The following is a 6,615-nucleotide window of genomic DNA, read 5'->3' as shown; positions in this document are numbered from 1 at the left end:
TAACTCAGAGGTGATTGGCTGCACTGGGTCAGCTGGCTCCATGAAATGGGGGAAAAGGAGGGGCAGAGGAGCCCTACACCTCTTGCAAAAAGTCCAGCCCCACTCCCTCACCCATCTGTCTCATACTGTCCCTGACTTCCTATCCATCGGGAGTATTTACTGAGTGCCTACCATATGTAGAGCACTACATTAAGCAAGCAGTCATATTTATTGAGTTGCTTACTGTGTGAAGAGCACTAGACTAAGCTCTTGGGAGAGTACAATATAATAGAGTTTGAAGACACATTCCCCGCCCACAGCAAGCTTCCAGTCTAGAGGGGGAGACAGACATTAATAGAAATGAATAAATAAATTACGGATATGGACAGAAGTTCTTTGGAGCTGAGGGAGGGGTGGATTAAGGGTACAAATCCAAGAGCAAGGACAATGCAGGAGGGAGTGCGAGAAGAGGAAATGAGGGGTTAGTTGAGAAAGGACTCATGGAGGAGATGTGGTTTTCATAAGGCTTCGAAGTTGGGGAGAGTGATCATCTGTCAAATATGAAGAAGGTGGGTGTTCCAGGCCAGAGGCAGGTTGTGGGCATGGAGGTCGGTGGTGAGATGGATGAGATCAAGGTACAGCGAGTAGGTTGGGATTAGAGGAGCAAAATGTGCGAGCTGGGTTGTAGTAGGAAAACAGTGAGGTGAGAAGCAGCATAGTATAGTGAGAAGCAGCATGGTGTAATGGAAAGAGCATGGCTCTGGGAGTCAGAAGGTCATAGTTCTAATCCCAACTCTGCCACTTGTCTGCTTTGTGATGTTGGGCAAGATACTTCACTTCTCTGTGCCTCATTTACCTCATCTGTAAAATGGGGATTGAAATTGTGAGCTCCACTTGGCACAGGGACTGTGATGGTGATGATGGCATATATTATGCACTTACTATGTGTTAAACTGTATCCCACTTGATTTGCTTGTATCCACCCCAATGCTTAGTACAGTGCCCGACACATAGTAAGCACTTAACAAATACCACAATTATTAATTGTTATTATGACTAAGTAGGAGGGGGCAAGGTGGTTGAGCACTCTAGACAGTAAGCACTCTAGACTCTAAGATCCTTGAGAGCAGAGTCAACTCTGTTGTATGGTACTCCCACAAGGGCTTGGTGTAGTGCTCTGCACACAGTCAATGCTCAATAATTACCACTGATAGATCACTGAGGTTAGTACATCAGAGTAAGGAGACACTGTTCCTGTCCCCTGGGAGTTCATAGCCTAGAGGGAGAGGGAGACATGGCAATAAATGCCAGTGACCCCTGGGGATCAGGCCGGTCAAACTCGATGGGGGGCTAGAGGGGGAGTTCTCCTGCTGGTCCCTGGATATGGCTTGGGGAAGGTTTGGGGGAGGGATCAGGGCATCTTGGGGAGTGGAGGGGGCTCCTCTGGAGGCCAGGGGATCTTGAGGAGGCTGAAGGCCCAGTCCGGTCCAACTCTGACCAGTGACAGTGATGGACCTTGGCTGGGGGAGGAAGGGGAGGATTCTGGAGAGATTGCGAAGGGAGAACGGTCAGGATTTGGTGCCAGATTAATATGGAAAGTTGCAAGAGAGAGATGAGTCGAGAATAATGCCAAGGTTGCAGACTCGAGACTTCTCGCTCAATCCCTCTCTTTCTTCCCCTTTCTCCCTTCTCCCCATCCTCCTTCTTCACCGATTCTCTGTGCACCTCCTTTCCTTTCCCCTGGTTCTCTTGTTCTCGCGCCTTTCCTAATCGAATCAGTCTCCAGGTGCGGCTCCCCACTCCCGCCCCCACCGGGAAATCAAGCATAGTCAGAGCCCCCAGGCCCCGCATTAAACCAGCGCCCCCCACTCCGCCTCCGGTCCTTTAATTACATCTGCTTCTTATCGCCCGCCACTGCCCGGGGGCGGAGGCTAATGCGCCCTTGACCTGGATCAGAGGGCTGATTGCTGACACGTGATCCCACTCCACGGGGCGGGGGGGCGGAGGGAGGGGGTGGCACGGGGACGTGTGTGTGTCTGTGTGGAGCCCCCCCCCCCTCGTTCCCGGCCACCCCTGGTCAGACTGGAGTGGGAGTCTTCTTCTTCCTGGGGGATGGAGAAGAGGAGAGACACCCTACCCCACTTGCCCCCCCGCTTTCCCCCCTTCCCCCAGGGTTGTTCAGAAGCAGGGCGAGGGACGGGATGGGCCGTCTCCGATGGCGCTTTGAGATCCCCGCAGATCGGAGATGGGGGCGGGGCGTGCCGGGAAGGGGCCGGTCCGCGGGGAGGGAAAAGGGAAAAGTTCCCGTGGGCGGCCCGGGCGACGCAACTGGAGAAGCTTCATCGATCGGGGGCAAACGGGAAAATCAATGTCCTCGCCCGGACCAGACACGCGCCCCGCCCCGTCCCCTCTCTCCTTCCCCCCGAACTGACCTAGACCTTCCCGGGTTTAGACCTCGCTCTCTACCCTCGGCCCAACTTCAGACAATCCCCTCCCCACCCCCGCCCTCCGGCCCCTGCCTAGACACCCCCCCCCCCACCTTCCCTCCAGCCAGGGCCTAGGCCCTTGCCCATTTTCCCTCCCACCCACGCCTAGGCCCCTCCTCACCCCCCTCTAGCCAGGGCCTAGATACTTTCTCCTTTCCCATTTTCCCTCTGACCTAGGCCTAGGCCCCTTCTCACCCTCCTCCGGCCTGGGCCTAGACCCATCTCCACCCTCCCTCCAGCCAGGACCTAGGTCATTTCCCATTTTCCCTCTGACCTGTGCCTAGACCCCTCCTCACCCTCCCTCAGGCCTGGGCCTAGACTCCTCCCCACACTCCCTCCGGCCCAGAACTAGTTCCCCCTTCCCTTTCCCGCCCCACAAAATCCCCAGACTCATTCCACCCACTGCTCTCCAGGGCCTCTGTCCCTGGAGTCTCTGTTCCTCCTCCTCCTGGTCCTCCTCCTGGTCCTCCTCCTCCCCCACCCCAACTCAGCTCCTTCCAGGAAGCAGGGACGACGGCAGTCCGCCCGGCTTCTGCCAGGAACCCCGCCCGGGGAAAGAGAAGGCTGGGAGGGGGCCTGGCAGGACCGGGGGGCTTCTCTTGGCTTCCCCACGGCTGTCAGGGTGCGGGAACTTGGCTGAGGCGTGGGAGACAGAGTGAGGGGGGAGAGCGGGAGGAAGGGAGGTGATAATTTGGCTCTTCTCCAGCCTCCTCCCTGGAGTGCTGGGTTCCTTTGGGCAGGCTGAACACCTTCTCTGGGCCCTGCTGGCGATGTGGGAATCCTGGGTTCTGGCTCCACAAGGGTCCCTGGGACACTGCTCTCTCTGCACTTTTTCAGAGTGGATCTGTCGGGGGAAGGGGAGCGGAGGGAACGGGGTTGGGGGCCGCCTGTTCTCCATCCCAGCACCCCCTCTGCCCTTCTCTCCCTCCGCCCTTTCCTCCCCCTTTCTCCACCCTTTCTCCCCTCCCCACTACTCCCTCCCACCCCCTTCGACTATCCCCATTACACCCTAGCTCACCCCTTCCTTCCTCCACCCCTTCTCCCTACTCCCTAGCTCACCCCTTCTCCTGCTTTTCCGCTTCTCCCTTCCCCATCCCCCCCTCCCCTCCCCTTCCTCCGACTCCCGGGGGTTCCCCGTCCATCGACCCCCGCTCCCGCACTTTCTCCATTTCATCTCTCCGTCCGCTGGGCGAACGCGGCCTCGGGGACCGTCCTAATGTACTGACCCCGCGAGGTAATTAACAGGCGCGGGCGGGGGCCGGACCGGTGGCCTGGGGCGGGGGAAGAGAATGAGAGCGGCAGGGACCGCGGGGGCGGGCCTCGGGGGCGAGCCCACGCATCTCTCCGTCCGTCCGGCCACCTAACTGCTCCTTTCGAGAGCTGGTCCTCGCGGTGGGGGCTGAGCTGGGGTCTGCCAGAAGGATGGGAGGGTGAGGTTGGGGGCGGGGTCGGTTGTCCCCCTTCCCTCCCTCCTTCCCGGCTATTCCTCTTCACTTTTCCCTTCTCCCACGGTCAGCGGCGCCTGGGGCCTCAGCCCCCCGCCCCCCGCCCCCAGCTCTAAAATGGAAAGTTTCTGGACTCCGGCGCCCTGGCCGTCCCAGAGAGAAGGCCGGAGCCCCTCGGCTCCCCCCTATTCAGGTTCAACTCTGGCGGGGGCCTGGCCGTTCCGACCAGCTCCTCCCCGGCCCCTTCCCCTCCAGAGAAAGACCCTTGGGGCGAGGGGCTGTGGGCTGGGGTAACCAGGCCGGGGCACAGAGAGCGTTGTGCCCCATCTCCAGAGTCCCGCGCCTTCAGGGGGCGGCCCTGGGGCGAGTAACCGGAGGGGCGCGGATAGCCGGGGGGGGGGGGGCGCGGATAGCCGGGAGTGGGGTGGGGGAGCGGGTCATCCCTCTCCTCTCCTCGTGTTTTTCAACGGGGAGGGCCTTTGAGATCTCTGACCTAGAAAGAGGAGGAAGGGACATTTTGGGAGCTTCGCTGGCCCGGGCCCGGGACCGATGGCGTTGCAGGGAGAGGAGCTGGGAAGCTGGGGAAGTCAAGGGGGACGGCGAGAGAGGAGTCGGTGCCTTCTCGGCCGAATGGGCCTCAGTCTTCGGTGTCGACAGCTCAGACTAGTGGTGAGGGGGTGGGCGTCGGAGGGCAGGGAGGTGGGGAAATGATGGGAGTTAGGGGTAGGGAAAATGGGGGTGGGAGGGTGGAGGGAGTTGGGGAAGGGAAGGAGTGGGGGATGGGTTTTAGGGGTTGGAGATGAAGGGAATGAGGGATGGTGACAAAGGGAATGAAGGATGGGAAAGAGAGGGATGGGGCATGAGAATGAGCGCAACTGGGGGATGAGGGAGGGTGGGAATTGGGGGGCGCAGCATCGAGACCGAGTGGGCGGTGTCTCTGTGAACGAGTTCCAGCCTCTACACCCCAGTCCTTTAGGTCTCTGTGGGGATCCTCCCCACCTTCCTCCCTCCCTCCCGAGGGAACAAGGAGGCAGATTAAGACGCTCCTTAATCCCCGCCCGTGGTCGGTCTCGCCCCCCCCCCCCCCTTTCCCACTCGCTGTCGGCGTGGGGAGGGGGCAGGAGGTAATTAAAGTCTGAGAGAGGCGGCCTGGTCCCTGAGGAGACGGCCCTAATGTCCAAATTAATCTCCGTCCGGCCTCGGGGGGGAGAGCCAGGGACCCGCCCTCGCGGCCCCCCCCCCCCCCCCGCGGTCCCCGCCCCTCGGCTTGCCTGCGGTGGCGGCGGGGGTCGGTACGCGCGGGTCCGAGCGGCCAGGAGCCCGGGGACTCGGGCGTCTCCCCGCCCACCCCTCCTCCTTTCCCATCCCTCCCCCACCCCGGGCTCCACTTAGCTATTCATAGACCTGGTCCATTAGACAACCGCAATTGATGTCAAGTCGCTGTTAATTGTCTTCCCGCGTTTCTCTAATCACTTCAGCACTAGCCCCTCCCCACCCCCTGCCGCCCCGGCGGCACATTAGCGAGGCCCCAGCTCCCCCCTCCGCTTCTCTAGCAACCCCAGTCAGACCACGTATGTGCTCGTCCCAGCGTGTGTGTGTGTGTGTGCTTATGTGTGTGTGCTTATGTGTGTCAGGGCAGGGGGGCGGTGGAGCTGGATATGTGACAGTGTTAACTGGGACCGGATGTCAGGGTGTGATGTGTGTTGTGCGCGTGGTGTGATGTGTGGAGTCTGTGTCTGGGTATGATGTGTGTGGTGTGCTTGTAAGTGTGCTGTATGTGTGTGTGGTTTCTGAAGAGTGCGTCTGCCTGTGATGTTTATATAGCGGGTGACTGGGTGGATGTTTGGAGGGTATTTGGGTGTGATATGGGTGTAGCGTGTGTCTGGGTGTGATGAGTGTGTCTGGGTGTAATGCGTGTGTGGGATGCGTCTGGATGTGAGGTATGTGCTGTGTCTGGGTGTGGGCATCTCCTGGGCAGGCACCGTGTCGGGCACCACTAGAGGCGCCAGAGGCGCTGGGCACCTCCTATGTCTTTTTACCATCTTCTCGCTTTCTGGCGACTTCCAGCTCTATCCTGTTTCCCTTCCTGCTTCCACGAGGCGAATTGCGGCCTGCCCGTAGCCCATCACCAAGTGCCCACGAAGGATTTGACACACAGGGGCCATCGGGCCCGGAAGCCACTGCGGCCCAGCGCCGATGCCCCCGCGGTCAGGAGCCAGGTCCGTGCTCTTAGGGACCCCAAACGTCTGACCCTAGGCAGCTTCTGCCGACAGCGAAGGCCCCTGCTCATCCAGCGCTCACTAAACACCGTAGTACTCTGATTATTTGTCCAGCACTTCCCCCCTCCGCCCCCCACCCCCCCGTAGCCCGACACACACACACTTCCAGGTGACAGCCGCTGGACAAACATTTCTTTTTTAGTGTTTTTTTTTTTTCCCGAGTCGAGCAGACGAATATGACGTGGCTAGAGATGGCTGGAGGAGTGATCTGACTCAGGGAGCCGGAGGGGCGATTTTAGGGTTAGGGATTCGCCCTCTCCAACGGTCTCCCCAACCCCCCGTTTCCTCGGTCATTTCCGGTGGGGTAAACAGAATCAAAGGGAGAGGGTGGCTGGAGGGCCGGGTGAGATGCTCCATTTTAAAGGCCTGGTGGGCGGGGAAGGGGCTTCCGGATTTGGGGTGTCCGATGGGGCGGGGGCTGGCTCT

The sequence above is a fragment of the Ornithorhynchus anatinus genome, chromosome X5 (assembly GCF_004115215.2).
Source record: "Ornithorhynchus anatinus isolate Pmale09 chromosome X5, mOrnAna1.pri.v4, whole genome shotgun sequence".
NCBI classification, from domain to species: Eukaryota; Metazoa; Chordata; class Mammalia; order Monotremata; family Ornithorhynchidae; genus Ornithorhynchus; species Ornithorhynchus anatinus.
The sequence above is the reverse complement of the archived record's forward strand: the minus strand, read 5'-3'. Positions refer to the sequence as shown.